Raw genomic sequence first — 18,153 nt, 5'->3', positions numbered from 1 at the left:
ATGTTATGTGGATTCATCTTCCTATTGTGCATCCTCCATGCTGGGGGTGACTTGTGTGGGGTCTGCTCCTCTCCCCTCCCCATGGCTGAGACCTCCCTCCTCCTTTCAGACAATCCAATGGGACAGTTTGTCTCCCAACTACATCTCAGCCCTTACTATCCTTTTCGATGTGGCCTCTTCTCTGCATTTAGCTGTGGAGAGTCTGTTCTTCCAGTGTTTTGGTCATTTTCTACATTATTTATACTGATGTGGGTATTTAGGTGTATCATGGGATGGGATGAGCCTAGGATCTTCCTACTTCAGCATCTTCCCCGGAAGTTTTAATTTTCATAAATGCTTTTAATTGACGTAGCTTATTTCTTTAATACAGAACATATTACAAGTGGAATTTTACAAAAAACAAGCACATCAACCATCATGATCAGGAAAAAAATTATCTATACGAATAAGGCATATCATAGGATAGATAGACAGCATGGAAATATTGACAGTAAAGGGAGGAGAATGTTCTGGAACTTTAATTCTTTTTCAGATTTTACCCTTTATCTCTCCCACACACACTTCCCTGATATTTCCACACTACAAAAAATGAGTAGAAGGCCATTTGTAGGAAAAAAAAGTTATATTTTTACACCAATTTTGGTAGTATTTTGTATTTGGAGTTATTACAAAACATTTACTAAAAATTCAGTTTATTAGCTAGTAGTCATATAGAACTAAGAGAGCAATGAGACACAAAATTTATTGGGACCTTAATGGATTTATAGAAACTCAAAGTTACACAGCAGGGACTGGGTGGCACAAAAGAGCATTGATTGGCTGCTGCAGGACCATCTCACAGGGTTTATTTGCCCTGGTGAGTTCATTAGGATCCAGGCCATGGCCTTCAATCTTAGACGTCTACAGTCTGATCTTGGTTATGTCCCATAATTCATTCAAATTCAGGAGGTGAAATTATGCTGATTATCACAAGACTGAAAGATATAAACAAAGAAGGTCAATTAATTAACTCGTACTGAGAAATCCAAGTATCATATGGGTCAGATATGACTGTTGAGAAGATAACACCCCACTTTCCCTTCTAGGTGGGTTACAAGAAAATCAGAACTATTAGAGCATTTCTTTGTAAACATAAAATCAAAGTCATATGATGCTGATAACTGGCATCTTGCTTTATGTCTGAAGAGTCTGACTGCACAGTGATTTATCTGTCACATAGACCAGATGTTTCATCATCTTAGGAGTTGTTTTTTTTTTTTTTTTTCCCTAAGAAAAGTGCTGGGAAGTCTATTTCTGTGTTTCTTGTTTTTCTAGGCTTCTTTAACTGATCAACTGGCCCCATGTTGACCCCTTTAGCCTTCAACACATTTTTATGTTCTTTAGAAGATCTGTATTTATTTATTCATTCACACAAATGATAAATGGATATAATGGAACTATAAATAATCCAAACAACACAGACAAAACTCTTGCCACCAAACTTTTGCCTTTTTTCAGTCCTCCTATATCCAGAAGAAAACACAAGTATCGGTACTTTCGAGACATTTTTCTATGCATTTAAATGTACACACAGATAGTATTTACACTAATGTAAAGTTTTAGATAAGAGGATTTGATAAATTATTAGATCATACGATACATACTATTCTCCTAATTGTTTAGATCCAATTAATAATGTCTCAATGATTTTTCTTTCTTTTTTTAACGTTTATTCATTTTTGAGAGACAGAGCATGAGTGGGGAAGGGGCAGAGAAAAAGAGAGAGACACAGAAACTGAAGCAGGCTTCAGGCTCTGAGCTGTCAGCACAGAGCCTGACACAGGGCTCGAACTCACTAACTCTGAGATTATGACCTGAAGCAAAGTCCGATTCAACCAACTGAGCCACCCAGGCACCCACAAGGAATTTTCTATATCAAAACAGAACTTTCCCATTTTTTCAACTGCTTCATGACACTACATTGTATGAAAGGATAATTATTAATAATTCTTCTAGTAAAAAGCATTTAGTACCCATACAACTTTTCTTTATTAAAGTGTATTTGTTCATATGTAGGAGTATTTTCACGGTTTCCACAAAAAATATGTATCAAAGAGCATACACATTAAAGTTTTGATATTGCTAAAATAGTATTAAATATTGCAATCTCGGGGAGCCTGAGTAGCTCAGTCAGTTAAGTGTCCAACTCTTGATTTTGGCTCAGGTCATGATCTCATGGTTTGTGAGATCGAGCCCCATGCTGGGCTCTTCACTGACAGCACAGAGCCTGCTTGGGATTCTCTCTCTCCTTCTCTCTTTGCCCCTCCCCACTTGCGCTCTCTCTCTGTCTCCATCTCAAAGTAAACATTAAAAAATTACACTCTCATAAACAGTGTATATCTCACCACATCTTTCTTAAAATTGAAGATGATAGAGACTTTTAATTATTGGAAGTATGATCGGCTAAAAGTGGTATCTCATGTTGAATTATATTCCCGTGATAGTAATGAAATCAATTTATTATTATTATTGAACATTTATATTTTGTCTTTCTTTTTATTATAAGAGTTGTCTTTCTTTGACCATTCTTCTATTGAGTTATTTGTGCTTTGATATTACCATATTAGTGTTTTGTACATTCTGGAAGCTAATAATGAATCCATAACATGTCTTTAAAGTGTTATCACATTCTATATAAACTCTTTCCGCTGGGAGGAAAAGAGACTGAGTCTATCAGGGAGACACCAGAACAATCTGACATGTCATAGGTGGGTGATTGGGAACTGGGGGAGATAAAATGGGCCAAGTAGGCATGGAGCGAAGGGATCCTCTTCTGTGCAAAGACAAAGTGAAGAGAAAGAGAGGCTGGGGAAGTGTAGTACTGTCTTTGGACAAGATAAAAACCTCTTTGACTGGGACAGAGAGGGATCCCATCTCTAACTGCGGGGCTTTCTCTGGACTGGGGCCAGGTGCCCTGTTACCGCACCTGGGGAGAAGGCGAGTCACCTCGAGGCTCAGTGTCTAGGACAGGGGTGCAGTCCGCAGTAGGAGAAAGTGGTCCACTCCCTGAAGTGCTGTGGGACAGGACAAAACAAGCCAGAACCACATATCTGGCAACATGGAGAGGTGCTTCCCCAGTGCCAGGGTGCACAGAGTGGGAGTTAGAATTCCAGCCAAGCGCCAGGGCACGGGAGTCGGGGAAGGGAGACAGACTGCCATGTCTGTGCCCACAGCACAGCGAGGACAACTCCAAAGACGTGATTTGGATCACTGGGCCTGTGGAGAAGAGACTGGGAGGTCGCCATTTTGCCCTCCCCCCCCCCCAAGGCTGGGCCTCAGGAATCGGTCCATGGGGCCCAGAATGGAGGCGGGACCCACCTACACCAAAACACGGCCTTCTGCCGCCAGGTAACTACTGGAGCGGGATAGACATTGAAGAACCAGACAGCCCCCTCCTCCAGACTAGCACTACTGCATTCCCTGGATTAATTCTTGGACAATTCTTGTTATTTAGATATATTCATTCTTCTTTTCTCCTACTTATCATTTCCCTCCTCTAGGCTGGTTACTCTGGTTGTTGGTTTGTTTAAGCAGACAAATTTAATGCATTCTCTTGAAACAGGTTCTACACCTCCTTCTTTACTTTCCTTTCCTTCTCTCTGGAATAATCAAGCCGTCTAGTTTCTCTGTCTGGTTAACTTTATCTTCATTTCTTCTTCTCTGTCTCCTTCTTTATTTTCCTTTCTCTCTCTATGGATTAGGCCATTTAGTCTCTCTGCCTGGTTAATGTTTTTCTTTTTCCCCTCACCTGTCATTTATGTCTTTGTATATGCTCTTCCATCAGCACCGCCTCCACCCTGTTCTTTACCTGTAGATGGTGTTTCTGGTTTTTTTCCTTTTGGATTGTTTTTGTTTGTTTGCTTTATTTGTCTGTGTGTTTGCGTGTTTTTGTTTCCCGTTGGTTTCTCTGGTTGTTTTCCTTTCCAGGGCTACATCAAGGAACAAATCAAAGCACACCTGGTGGAGGGGCCAAGAGTAGGGGAATAAAATAACCAAAGTCACAACAACAGAGAGCAAGTAACAATCTTCAAAAAACATCTCCTGAAGGGCAAGGCCCTGGACAGTGTATGACCCCCCACCCTTTAATATAGCAGTGCTCCCAGGGGCAGAGCACATGAAAAGCTTTTAAAACTAGTAAGGGACAGAAAAATAGCTAAAATGATGAAACAGAAGAATTCTCCTCAAAGGAAATTCCAGGAAGAAGCGACAAATGAATTGATCAAAACAGATATAAGAAATCTAACTAAACAAGAATTTAGAATAATAGTCATAAAATTAATCACTGGACGTGAAAAAAGCATAGAAGACAGCAGAGAATCTACTGCTACAGAGATCAAAATAGTCATGATGAATTAAAAATTGCTATAAATTAGGTGCATAATAAAATGGAGGCAGCCACAGCATGGATGGAAGAGGCAGAGGGGAGAATAGGTGAATTAGAAGATAAAATTATGGAAAAAGAGGAAGCTGAGTAAAAGATTTAAAACATCCAGTATCACGAGGGGAAAATTGGAAAATTAAGTGATTCAGTCAAATGAAACAATATCCGTATCATAGGAATTCCAGAAGAAGAAGGAAGATAAAGGGGCTACAAGGTGTACTTGAACAAATCATAGCTGAGAACTTCCCCAAACTGGGGAAGGAAACAGGTACTGAAATCCAAGAGGCACAGAGAACTCCCTTCAGACATAACTTGAATCGATCTTCGGCATGGAATATCACAGTGAAACTGGCAAAATACAAGGACAAAGAGAGAATTCTGAAAGCAGCTAGGGATAAATGGGCCTTAAAATACAAAGGCAGACACATAAGGGTAGTAGCAGACCTATCTGCGGAAACTTGGCAGGACAGAAAAGAATGGGAGTAAATTTTCAATGTGATGAAGAGGAAAAATATGAAGCCAAGAATCCTTTATCCAGCAAATCTGTCACTCAGAATAGAAGGAGAGACAAAGGTTCCCCCACCCCCCCCCCCAAAAAAAAAAAACACTGAAGGAATTCATCACCAAAAACCAGCCCTACAAGATATCATAAGGGGGACCATGTGAGTGAAATGTTGCAAGGACCACAAAGGACCCGAGACATCACTACAAGCATGAAAACTACAGATAACACAATGACTCTAAACCGATATCTTTCAATAATAAAACTAATGTAAATGGACTAAGTGCTCCAACCAAAAGACATAGGGTATCAGAATGGAAAAAAACCCATCAAGACCCATGTATTTTCTGTCTATAAGAGACACAATGGAGACATGAGGACACCTTCAGATTGAAAGTGAGGGGGTGGAGAACTATCTATCATGCTACTGGAAGTCAAAAGAAAGCTGGAGTAGCCATACTTATATCAGACAAACTAGACTTTAAATTAAAGGCTGTAACAAGAGATGAAGAAGGGCATTATATAATAATTACAGGGTCTATCCATCAGGAAGAGCTAACAATTATAAATGTCTATGTACCGAACTCGGAGGAACCCAAATATATGAAACAATTAATCATAAGCATAAGCAACCTTATTGATGAGAATGTGGTAATTGCAGGAGACTTTAATACTCCACTTACAACACTGGACAGATCATCTAGACAGAGAAAGAGTAAAGAAACAATGGCCTTGAAAGATACATTGGACCAGATGGACATGACAGATACACTTAGAACTCCACATCCCAAAACAGCATAATATAGTTTCTTCTCGACTGCACATGGGACATTCTCCACGATAGATCACGTACTGGGTCACAAAACAGCCCTTCATAACTATACAAGAATTGAGATCATACCATGCACACTTTCAGACCACAATGCTATGAACCTTGAAATCAACCACATGGAAATGTCTGGAAAATCTCCAAAAGCAAGGAAGTTAAAGAATATCCTACTAAAGAATGAATGTGCCAAACAGGCAATTAGAGAAGAAATTTTAAAATATATGGAAACAATGAAAATGAAAATACAACAATCCAAACACTTTGGGATGCAGCGAAGGCATGCCTGAGAGGAAAATACATTGCAATCCAGGCTTATCTCAACAAACAAGAAAAATCCCAAATACAAAATCTAACAGCACACCTAAAAGAACTAGAAGCAGAACAGCCAAGACACCCCAAACCCAGCAGAAGAAGAGAAATAATAAAGATCAGAACACAAATAAACAATATAGAATCCAAAAATAGTAGAGCAGATCAATGAAACCAACAGTTGTTTGTTTTTTTTTTTTTTTTGAAAAAAATAACCAAAATTCATAAATCTCTAGCCAGGCTTCTCAAAAAGAAAAGGAAGATGACCCAAATAGATAAAATCACGAATGAAAATGGAATTATTACAACCCATCCCTCAGAAATACAAGCAATTATCAGGGAATACTACAAAAAATTATACGCCAACAAACTGGACAACCTGGAAGAAATGGACAAATTCCTAAACACCCACACACTTCCAAAACTCAAATGGGAAGAAATAGAAAATTTAAACACACAACTAGTGAAGAAATTGAATCAGGTATCAAAAATCTCCCAAAAGCAAGAGTCGTGGACCACTTGGCTTCCCTGGGGAATTCTACCTGACATTTAAGCAGAGATAATACCTGTCCTTCTCAAGCTGTTCCAAAAATAGAAAGGGAAAGAAAACTTCCAGACTGCTTCTATGAAGCCAACATTACTATGTTTCCCAAACCAGACACTGACCAGAAAAAAAGATAACTATGGGCCAATATCCCTGATGAATATGGATGCAAAAGTTCTCTATAAGATACTAGCAAATCGAATTCAACAGCATGTAAAAAGAATTATTCACCATGATCAAGGGGGATTCACTCCTGGCTTGCAGGGTTGGTTCAACATTCACAAATCCATCAATGTGATACATCACATTAATAAAAGAAAAGATAAGAACCATATGACACCGTCAATAGATGCAGAAAAAAAGGCATTTGACAAAATACAGCATCCTTTCTTAATAAAAACCCTCGAGAAAGTCGGGATAGAAGGAACATACTTAAACATCATAAAAGCCATTTATGAAAGGCCCACAGCTAATATCCTCAGTGGGGAAAAATGAGTTTTCCCCCTGAGATCAGGAACACGACAGGGATGTCCACTCTCACCTTTGTTGTTTAACATAGTGTTGGAAGTTCTAGAATCAGCAATCAGAAAACAAAATGAAATGAAAGGCATGAAAACTGGCAAAGATGAAGTCAAGCTTTCCCTTTTTGCAGATGACATGATATTATACATGGAAAACCCGATAGACTCCACCCAAAGTCTGCTAGAACTGATACATGAATTCAGCAAAGTCGCAGGACACAAAATCAATGTACAGAAATCAGTTGCATTCTTACACACTAACAATGAAGCAACAGAAAGACAAATAAAGAAACTGAACCCATTCACAACTGCACCAAGAATCATAAAATACCTAGGAATAAACCTAACCAAAGATGTAAAAAATCTGTATGCTGAAAACTATAGAAAGCTTATGAAGGAAATTGAAGAAGATAACAAAGAAATGGAAAAACATTCCATGCTTATGGATTGGAAGAATATTGTTAAAATTTCAATACTACCCAAAGCAATCTACATATTCAATGCAACCCCAATCAAAATTGCACCCGCATTCTTCACCAAGCTAGCAGAAGCAATCCTAAAATTTGTATGGAACCACAGAAGACCCTGAATCGCCAAAGTAATATTGAAGAAGAAGACCAAAGCGGGAGGCATCACAATCCCAGACTTTAGCTTCTACTACAAAGCTGTCATCATCAAGACAGCATGGTATTGGCACAAAACAGACACATAGACTAATGGGATAGAATAGCGATTCCAGAATTGGACCCACAAATGTATGGCCAACTAATCTTTGACAAAGCAGGAAAGAATATCCAAAGGAAAAAAGACAGTCTCTGTAACAAATGGTGCGGGGAGAGCTGGACAGCAACATCCAGAAGAATGAAACTAGACCACTTTCTTACACCATTCACAAAAATAAACTCAAAATGTATGAAGGACCTGAATGTGTGACACGAAACAATAAAAACCCTAGAGGAGAAAGCAGAAAAAAACCATCTCTGACCTCAGCCGCAGCAATTTCTTACTTAACACATCTCCAAAGGCAGGGGAATTAAAAGGAAAAATGAACTATTGGGACCTCATGAAGATAAAAAGCTTATGCACTGCAAAGGAAACAACCAACATAACTAAAAGGCAACCAACAGAATGGGAAAAGATATTTGCAAATGACATATCAGACAAAGGGCTAGTATCCAAAATCTATAAAGAATTCACCAAACTCCACATCTGAAAAACAAGTAATCCTGTGAAGAAATGGGCAGAAGACATGAGTAGACACTTTTCTAAAGAAGGCATCCAGATGGCCAACAGGCATACGAAAAGATGCTCAACGTCACTCCTCATCAGGGAAATACAAATCAAAACCACACTGGGATATCACCTCATGCCGGTTAGAGTGGCTGAAATGAATAAATCAGGAGACTATAGATGCTGGCGAGGATGTGGAGAAACGGAACCCTCTTGCACTGTTGTTGGTAATGCAAACTGGTGCAGCCACTCTGGAAAACAGTGTGGAGGTTCCTCACAAAATTAAAAATAGGTCTACCCTATGACCCAGCAGTAGCACTCCTAGGAATTTACCCAAGGGATACAGGAGTACTGATGCATAGGGGCACTTGTACAGCAATGTTTGTAGTAGCACTTTCAACAATAGCCCAATTATGGAAAGAGCCTAAATGTCCATCAACTGATGAATGGATAAAGAAGATGTGGTTTATACATACAATTGAATACTACGTGACAATGAGAAAGAATGAAATCTGGCCATTTGTAGCATCTTGGACAGAAATGTAGAGTATTATGCTAAGTGAAATAAGTCAGGCAGAAAGACATATACCATATGTTTTCACTCTTATGTGGATCCTGAACAACTTAACAGAAGACCATGGGGGAGGGGGTGGGAGAAAAAGTTACAGAGAGGGAAGGATGCAAACCATAAGAGTCTCTTTCATACTAAGAACAAGCTGAGGGTTGATGTCGGGTCGGTGAGAGGGGAAAGTGGGAAATGGGCATTGAGGAGGGCACCGGTTGGGATGGGCACTGTGTGTTGTATGGAAACCCAGTTGACAATAAATTATATAAAAACAAACAAACAAGAAACAAACAAACAAAAAGCCCTTCCAGACTGCAATGGTAAGACAGTGAGATTATGTAGTGCTCATTATGACTGTAATTATGTAATAACCTCTCCAAATATAGTTCAGTTATTGTAGTTATTAATCATTCCGGTTTTGTTCCAAGTACTTGCTTTATATCCTGCTGGATAGACTCCTTTATTCTACAAGCTGAATGCCGAAAGTCAAACTTGTGCATGTGAATCTGCTCTTCTAACAGTCTTTCAACATAATTTACCCTTTCAATTTGTATTTGTGAACCCCAAGAAAGTGGAGAAATAAAAAAAATGTACGCTTTATTTCCTTAAGATCTTTTTCTTTAATGTAGTTCTTTATCATTAAAAACTTTCCTATTAGGACTCCTATTGCTGCATCCCAGAGGTTTTATTTTATTTTTTTAATTAAAGTAGAGTTGGCACACAGTATGTTACATTCGTTTCAGGTGTACAACATGATGATTCAAAATCTGTACATATTTTGCTAGTTCACCACAAGTGTGGCTACCATCTTTCACCATATGTTATTACGATAGCACTGACTGTGTTCCTTATTTAACACCTTTTATGACTGTGACCCATTCATTCCAAAATTGAAAGTCTGTATCTCCCACTCTCCTTCACTCATTTTGCCTACTTTCCCAACCCCTTCTCCCCTGGAAACCACCAGTTGTTTCTCCGTATTCACAGGTTTGATTCTGCTTTTAGTTTATTCATTTTTGTATTCCACATATGAGTATAATTATAGGTATTTAACTTTCTCAGACAAGCAATTTCACTAGCATAATACCATCTAGTTCCATCCATGTAGTGGTAACTGGCAAATTCTCATCCATTTTTATGGCTGCATAATATTCCATTGTGTGTATATGGCACAGGTTCCTTATTGATTCATCTATCAATAGACACCTAGGTTGGTTTCATATCTTTGCTTTTCTAAATAATGCTACAATAGAAAATGGTGGAGCAGTAGGGGAGCCTATGCTTGCTTCATCCCTGGAACACAACTAGATAAAAATCAAATCATTCCAAACACCCAAACATCTATTTGAATGCTGAGAAAACAAACTGCAGCACTACAGAGAGAAAAGAAGTCAAACTGTGAAAAGTAGGAGGTGTGGAGATATGATTCTGGGGAAAAAAGAACCATGGGTGCTGCAGAGGGGAAGGAACTTTGATATCAGAGAGAGGAGAGAAAGAGAGAGAGAGAAAAAAAACAGAGGGAAAGCAGTATGCAGGGGATTGCACAAGAGAAACACTTCCCCAAAATAACTAACTGGGAAAATGGAAGCAGCTGATTACCACAAGTCTTCATGAGCAGCAGAGATGAAAATCTGACGTTTTAGAAGTCCATGCAATCACTGGGTGGTGCCTGGCAGGAATAGCAGTGCTGCTGTGGGAAAGGAGGGTAGATCCCCGGGAGCGGACAGGGTGCTCTGGGTACCTTCTGGGTCTCCCTGAGAGAGAAAGTTCCCTTCTTCAAATGCATTTGGAAGAGGTGGCACAGTGGCTCAGGGGACAGAAGAGCAGCAGGGTGCAAACACTCTTCCCCGTTTATTAGCATAGGAACAGACACACTGTTGAGGGCAACTAACCTTTCTGCCAGCTTTTTGCTGTGCATTACCATACACTCCAATCCCGTACATGATCAAGCGATTGCTTTTCTGGGACACACTAGAACCAGCTACAGCATGGCAAGATCCTCCTCCAGAGGATCAGCGCAGGTCCATGCTGTGCCAGATCCCTAAAACATGGGAGTTTTGAAACTCAGCTGTGCACCTGAGGTAAAATACAGAACACTGCACCGCCTGGTGGGTAGACAGCATGGACAAACACAGGGTGAATGCAGGGATCAGACAGAAGCCTAGGACACTAGAGGGGAGATTGTTTGCTCTTATGTCAGGGTTTCCTGAAGAATGGTGAGCACAAACTCCTTGTTCCGAGGACAAGAGAGTGGGGCAATGCTTTTTACCCTCACCCATCAGCAGTACCAAATTCAGTGAGCAACAAAGAGCCGCTATTGGAGGATGGAGTGACTTACATCAAGTTCTACCTTCCTGCACCCTGCAAGTGCATCTTTACTAGGGCAAGTCCACCTGAGAATCAATGCAGCATTTGCCTGTCCCTCAGAAGACCAGCACAAACCTCTCACACATGCAAAGTCTACTGATCATAGAGTGCTGCAAAGCTTCAGCTCTAGTTGTAACAGGATCAGGCTAATTTTAACAAGCAGACACTAGCACACCTAGTTAAAATGCCATACACTGGAAAAGGTCCAACAGGCCTGACTGAAGGCAAGGAGAAACTGCAGACAACTGATCTGAGGGAAACAGCAGCCAAAACAAAACATAGTGCACACTCTGAGAGACTTCCTGGAGTGCCAGACCCTGGATAATATAGGACCTGTTCTTAATATAGTCATTAGTCTCAGAAGCAAGTAATATAACAAGCTTTCCCAATACACATAAACAAAACAGTGACCTAGACAAAATGCCAAGATGGAGGCATTCACCCCAAAGTAAAGAACAAGAACAGGTCATGAGGACGGACTTAACTGAAACAGCTATAAGTAACATGCCTGAATTAGAACTTAAATCAATAATTGTAAGGATACTAGATTTGTTTGAGAAAAGTATACAAGACACTAGAGAATCCCTTACTGCAGAGGAAAAAAAACCAAAAACCAAAAAACAAAAAGTAGTCAGGCCAAAATAAAAAAAAAAAGGCTATAACTGAGATGCAAAACTGACTGAATGACAAGTAGGATGGAAGAAACAGAAAATTAATCCATGATAGAGAAGATAGAATTATGGAAAATTATGAAGCTGAAAAGAAAAGGGAAATAAAAATGTTGGATCACAAATGTAAACTTAGGGAACTCAGCGACTCCATAAAGCATAATAACATCCATATGATAGGAGTTGCAGAAGAAAAGAGGGATAAAGGAGCAGAAGGTATATCTGAGCAAATTATAACTGAAAACTTCCATAATCTGGGGAAGGACACAGATACCCAAATCCGGCAGACACAGAGAAAGCCCATCAAATTTAAAAAAGCCACAAAATACCAAGATATATTGTAGTAAAAATCGCAGAGATAAGAATCCTGAAAGCAGCAAGGGAAAAGAAATCCTTAACCTAAAAAGGAAGACAAAAAAGGTTGGCAGCAGATCTCTACACAAAAACCTGGAAGACCAAAGGAGAGTGGCATGATACATTCAATGTGCTGAAGGGTAAAAATATGCATCCAAGAACACTCTATCAAACTAGGCTTCAATTCAGAGTAAGAGAGATAAAGGTTTCCCCAAACAAAACACTAAAAGGAGTCCATGGCCAGTAAAGCAGTCATGCAAGAAATATTAAAGGGGACCCTTTGAGTGGGAAAGAAAGACAAACTGCAAAAAAGGCTACAAAAGGAACACAGAAAATCTCCAGAAACAACAACTAACAGGTAACACAACAGCACTAAATTCTTATTTATCAATCATTACTCTGAATGTAAATGGACTAAATGCTCCAATTCAAATAAATAGAGCATCAAAATGGGTAAAAGAAAAAAAAACACAAGACCCGTGTATATGCTGCCTATAAAATACTCATTGTAGACCTAAAGACGCCCAAGATTAAAGGTGAGAGAATGGAGAACAATTTATCAAACTCATGGACATCAAAAGAAAGAGTAACCATACTTACACCAGGAAAAAAAACTAGATTTTTAAACAGACTGTAACAAGAGATAAGAAGGACGCTATGCCATAGTGAAGGGGGTTATCAAATAAGATCTAAAAATTTTAAATACTTATGCTTCCAACTTGGAACACCCAACTATATAAATCCATTAATAACAAACATGAAGAAACCAGTTGAAAATAATATAATAATAGTACAGGACTTTATCACCCCACTTACAACATTGGACAGATCATCTAAGCAGAAAATCACAAGGAAACACAATGGCTTTGAATGACACACTAGACCAGATAGACTTAACAGATATATTCAGAACATTTTATCCTAAAGCAACAGAATACACATTCTTTCAGAGTACACATGGAACATTCTCCAGAACAGATAACATAATGGGTCACAAATCAGCCCTCAACAAGTACAAAAGATTGAGATCATACCATGCATATTTTAAGACACAAGGCTGTAAATACTTGAAGTCAATCACAAGAAAAAAATATTGGAAAGCCCTCAAATACATGAGGTTAAAGAACATCCTAATAAAGAATGAATGAGTTAACTAGGAAATTAAAGAAGAATTTAAAAAATACATGGAAGCAAATGAAAATGAAAGCATGACAGTCCAAAACCTCTGAGATGCAAGAAAGGTGGTCATAAGAGGGAAATAAATAGCAATACAGGCAGACCTCAAGAAGCAAGAAAATTCTCAAATACTCAACCTAACCTTACACCCAAAGCTAGAAAAGGAACATCAAAGAAGGCCTAACACAGGCAAAAGGTAAATAATAAAGATTAGAGAAGAAATAAACGATGTAGAAACAAACAAAAACCAGTAGAACTAATTAACAAATCTAAGAGCTGGTTCTTTGAAAGAATTAATAAAATTAATAAACCACTAGCCAGACTTGTTAGAAAGAAGAGAGAAAGGACCCAAATAAATAAAATCAGGAATGAAACAGGAGAGATCACAATCAACAACACAGAAATGCGAACAATTGTAAGAGAATATTATTAAATATTATATGCTAAAAAAAATGGGTGATGTGGAAGAAATGGATAAATTACTAGAAACATACAAACTCCCAAAACTAAAACAGAAAGCAATGGATAATATGAACAGACCCATAACCAGAAAAGAATTTGAATCAGCTATCAAGTCTCCCAACAAACAAAAGTCCAGGGCCAGATGGGCTCCCAGGGGAATTCTACCAGACAATTAAAGATGAGGTAATACCTATTCTTCTTAAACTGTTCCAAAAAATAGAAATGGAAGGAAATCTTTCGAACTCATTCTACATGGCCAGCATTACCTCGATCATGAAACCAGACAAAGACCCCGTTAAAATGGACAGTATCCCTGATGAACATGGATGCAAAAATTGTCAACAAGATGCAAGAAAGTTGAATCCAACAGTACATAAAAAGACTTCTACACCAAGATCAAGTGGAATTCATTCTGGGCCTACAGGGGTGGTTCGATATCCACACATTAATCAATATGATATACCACATTAATAAAAGAAAGGTAAGAGCCATATGATCCGGAGGTTTTCCAGACTTTTGCTTGTGGTTGATTTCAAGCTTCATCGCATTGTGGTCTGAAAATATACATGGTATGATCTCAATTCTTGTATACTTATGAAGGGCTGTTTTGTGACCCAGTATGTGATCTATCTTGGAGAAGGTTCCATGTTCACTCGAGAAGAACGTATTTTCTGTTGCTTTGGGATGTAGAATTCTAAATATATCTGTCAAGTCCATCTGATCCAGCGTATCATTCAGGGCCCTTGTTTCTTTATTGTTCCTGTGTCTAGATGATCTATCCATTGTTGTAAGTGGAGTATTAACGTCCCCTGCAACTACCACATTCTTATCAATAATAAGGTTGCTTATGTTTGTGATTAATTGTTATATATATTTCGGGGCTCCCGTATTCGGTGCATAGACATTTATAATTGTTAGCTCTTCCTGATGGATAGACCCTGTAATGATTATATAATGCCCTTCTTCATCTCTTCTTACAGCCTTTAATTTAAAGTCTAGTTGTCTGATATAAGTATGGCTACTGCAGCTTTCTTTTGATTTCTAGTAGCAACATAGATAATTCTCCATCCCCTCACTTTCAATGTGAAGGTGTCTTCAGGTCTAAAATGAGTCTCTTGTAGACAGCAAATGGATGGGTCTTGTGTTTTTATCCATTGTCATACCCTATGACTTTTGGTTGGAGCATTTAGTCCATTTACATTCAGTGTTATTATAGAAAGATACGGGTTTGGAGACATTGTGATGTCTATAATTTTAACGCTTGCAGTCATGTCTCTGGAACTTTGTCTCACAGGATCCCCCTTAGGATCTCTTGTAGGGCTGGTTTAGTGGTGATGAATTCCTCCAGTTTTTGTTTGTTTTGGAAGACCTTTATCTCTCCTTCTATTCTAAATGACAGACTTGCTGGATAAAGGATTCTCAGCTGCATTTTTTTCTCTGCTCATCACATTGAAGATTTCCTGCCATTCCTTTCTGGCCTGCCAAGTTTCAGTAGACAGACCCGTCACGAGTCTTATCGGTCTCCCTTTATATGTTAGAGCATGTTTATCCCTAGCTGCTCAGAATTCTCTCTTTATCCTTGTATTTTGCCAGTTTCACTATCGTATGTTGTGCAGAAGATCAATTCAAGTTATGTCTGGGGGGAGTTCTCTGTGCCTCTTGGATTTCAATGCCTTTTTCCTTTCCCAGATCAGGGAAGTTCTCAGCTATGATTTCTTCAAGTACACCTTCAGCAACTTTCCCTCTCTCTTCCTCCTCTGGAATCCCAATTATGCATATATTATTTCGTTTAATTATGTCACTTAGTTCTCTAGGTCTCCCCTCATACTCCTGGATTTTTTAATCTCTCTTTTCCTCAGCGTCTTCTTTTTCCATAATTTGATCTTCTAATTCACCTATTCTCTCCACTGTCTCTTCGATCCGAGCTGTGGTCGCCTCCATATTATTTTGCAGCTCATTTATAGCATTTTTTATCTCCTCCTGACTGTTTCTCAGTCCTTTGATCTCTGTAGCAATAGATTCTCTGCTGTCCTCTATACTTTTTCCAAGCCCAGCGATTAATTTTATGACTATTATTTTAAATTCATTTTCTCTTATATTGCTTAAATTGGTTTTGATCAATTCTTTAGCTATCGCTACTTCCTGGAGTTTCTTTTGAGGAGAATTCTTCTGTTTCATCATTTTGGATAGTCCCTGGAGTGGCGGGGAACTGCAGAGCACTTCCCCTGTGCTGTGGTGTATAACTGGAGTTGGTGGGTGGAGCCGAAGTCAGACCTGATATCTGCTCCCAGCCCACCGCTGGGGCCACAGTCAGACTAGTGTGTACCTTCTCTTCCCCTCTCCCAGGGGCAGGACTCACTGTGGAGTGGTTTGGCCTCTGTCTGGGCTGCTTGCACACTGCCAGCCTTGTGGTGCTGCTTAGATGGGAACTGGCCTATTAGCTGGGGTGGATCCACAAGGTGCACAGGGGTGGGAGGGACAGGCTCAGCTCACTTTGCCTTTGGTGGTCTGCTTTGGGAGGGGCCCTGTGGCACCAGGAGGGAGGTAGACCCATCGGGGGGATGGATCCACAGAAGCACAGTGTTGGGTGTTTGTGCGGTGCAAGCAAGTTCGTGGCAGGAACTGGTCCCTTTGGGATGTAGGCTGGGGGATGGGTGAGGGAGATGGCACTTCCCATCGCCTTTGTTCCCAGCCAAGCTGAGCTCTGCCCTCCAGGGCTCAACAGCTCTCCCTCCTGTTGTCCTTTAGCCCTCCTGCTCTCCGAGCAGAGCTGTTGACTTATAACATTTCAGATGTTAAGTCCTGCTGGCTGTCAGAACACACTCTGGCCCCTCCACTTTTGCAAGCCTGTCTCAGCGGCTCTGCCTTGCCAGGTGGGCTGGCTGCCCCTCCACCGCCCTGGCTCCCTCCTCCCAGCCCGTGTAGTGCGCACTGCCTCTCCGCCCTTCCTACCCTCCTCCGTGGTCCTCTCCTCTACGCTTGGCTCCGGAGAGTCTGTTCTGCTAGTCTTCTGGCGGTTTTCTGGGTAAATTAGGCAGATGTGGGTGGAATCTAACCAATCAGCAGGACGCGGTGAGCCCAGTGTCCTCTTACGCCGGCATCTTCCCAATAAATATCTGTATTGTGTTGTTTTTGAATGAAATATTCTGAATATATCCGTTAAGTTCATCTGTTCCAGGGTGTCATTCAAAGTCATCATTTGCTTGATTTTGTGTTTAGGTGATCTATCCATTCATGTAACTGGGGTGTTAATATCCCCTACTGTTATTGTATTATTAACAATTTCTTTATGTTTCATATTCATTGTTTTATATATTTATATGCCCCATGCTGGGTTCATAAATATTTACAATTGTTATATGTTCCTGTTCGGTGTCCCCTTCATGGTTAATAATTATTGCCTTCTTTGTCTCTTGTTACAGTCTTCATTTTAAGTCTATTTTGTCTGATATAAGTATTGCTAATCCAGCTTTCCTTTTATGTATATTTGCATGATAAATGGTTTTTCATCCCCTCACTTTCAAACTGCAGGTGTCTTGAGATCTACAATGAGTGTATTGTGGGCAGTGTATAGATGGGTCTTGTTCTTTAATCCATTCTGACAACCCTATGTCTGTTAATTTAAGCATTTAATTCATTTACATTCAGAATAATTATTGATAGATATGCATTTAGTGTCATTTTATTACTTGTTTTGCCATTGCTGGAGATTTTCTCTGTTTCTTTCTTGTCTGTGTCCTTTTTGGTCTTTCCATCCAACTCAAAGAGTCCTCTTTAATATTTCGCACAGGGCTGGTTTAATGGTCACCAACTTCTTCAGTTTTTGTTTGAGAAACTCCTTACGCCTTCTTCTTTTCTGAATGATAGCTTTGCTGGATAGATATTCTTGGATGCATAATTTTCCCCTTCAGTATGTTGAATATATCATGCTACTGCCTTCTTGCCCTGTAGCTAGCTTATGGGTCTTACCATGTATGCTAAGTATGTCTTTTTTCTTGCTGCTTTTAAGGGTTTTTCTTTATCACAATATTTTGTAAATCTAATTACAATGTATCCTGTGGTTGGCTTCCTTTTGTTGATTTAATGGGATTTTCCTGTGCCTCCTGGATCTAGATGTCTGGATCATTTCTTCAAATAAACTGTCTGTCCCTTTTTCTCTTTCCTTCTTCTGGGACTCCTAAAATATGAATATTATGTTTGATGTAG

At 39.5% G+C, this 18,153-nt stretch overlaps 1 protein-coding gene across 1 annotated transcript in view; it reads right to left on the bottom strand.

Moving 5' to 3' along the window:
• Nucleotides 1-318: 318 nt before the first annotated feature.
• Nucleotides 319-18,153, bottom strand: part of NBDY (negative regulator of P-body association) — an 88,002-nt gene continuing 70,167 nt past the window's right edge. The window contains exon 3 of the mRNA XM_030305189.1: nt 319-974. The gene's annotated coding sequence lies outside the window, so the exon portion shown is untranslated. The remainder of the gene's footprint in view (nt 975-18,153) is intronic.

Source organism: Lynx canadensis, chromosome X (genome assembly GCF_007474595.2).
Source record: "Lynx canadensis isolate LIC74 chromosome X, mLynCan4.pri.v2, whole genome shotgun sequence".
NCBI classification, from domain to species: domain Eukaryota; kingdom Metazoa; phylum Chordata; class Mammalia; order Carnivora; family Felidae; genus Lynx; species Lynx canadensis.
Note: the sequence above shows the minus strand (reverse complement) of the source record. Positions and strands in the feature narration are given on the sequence as shown.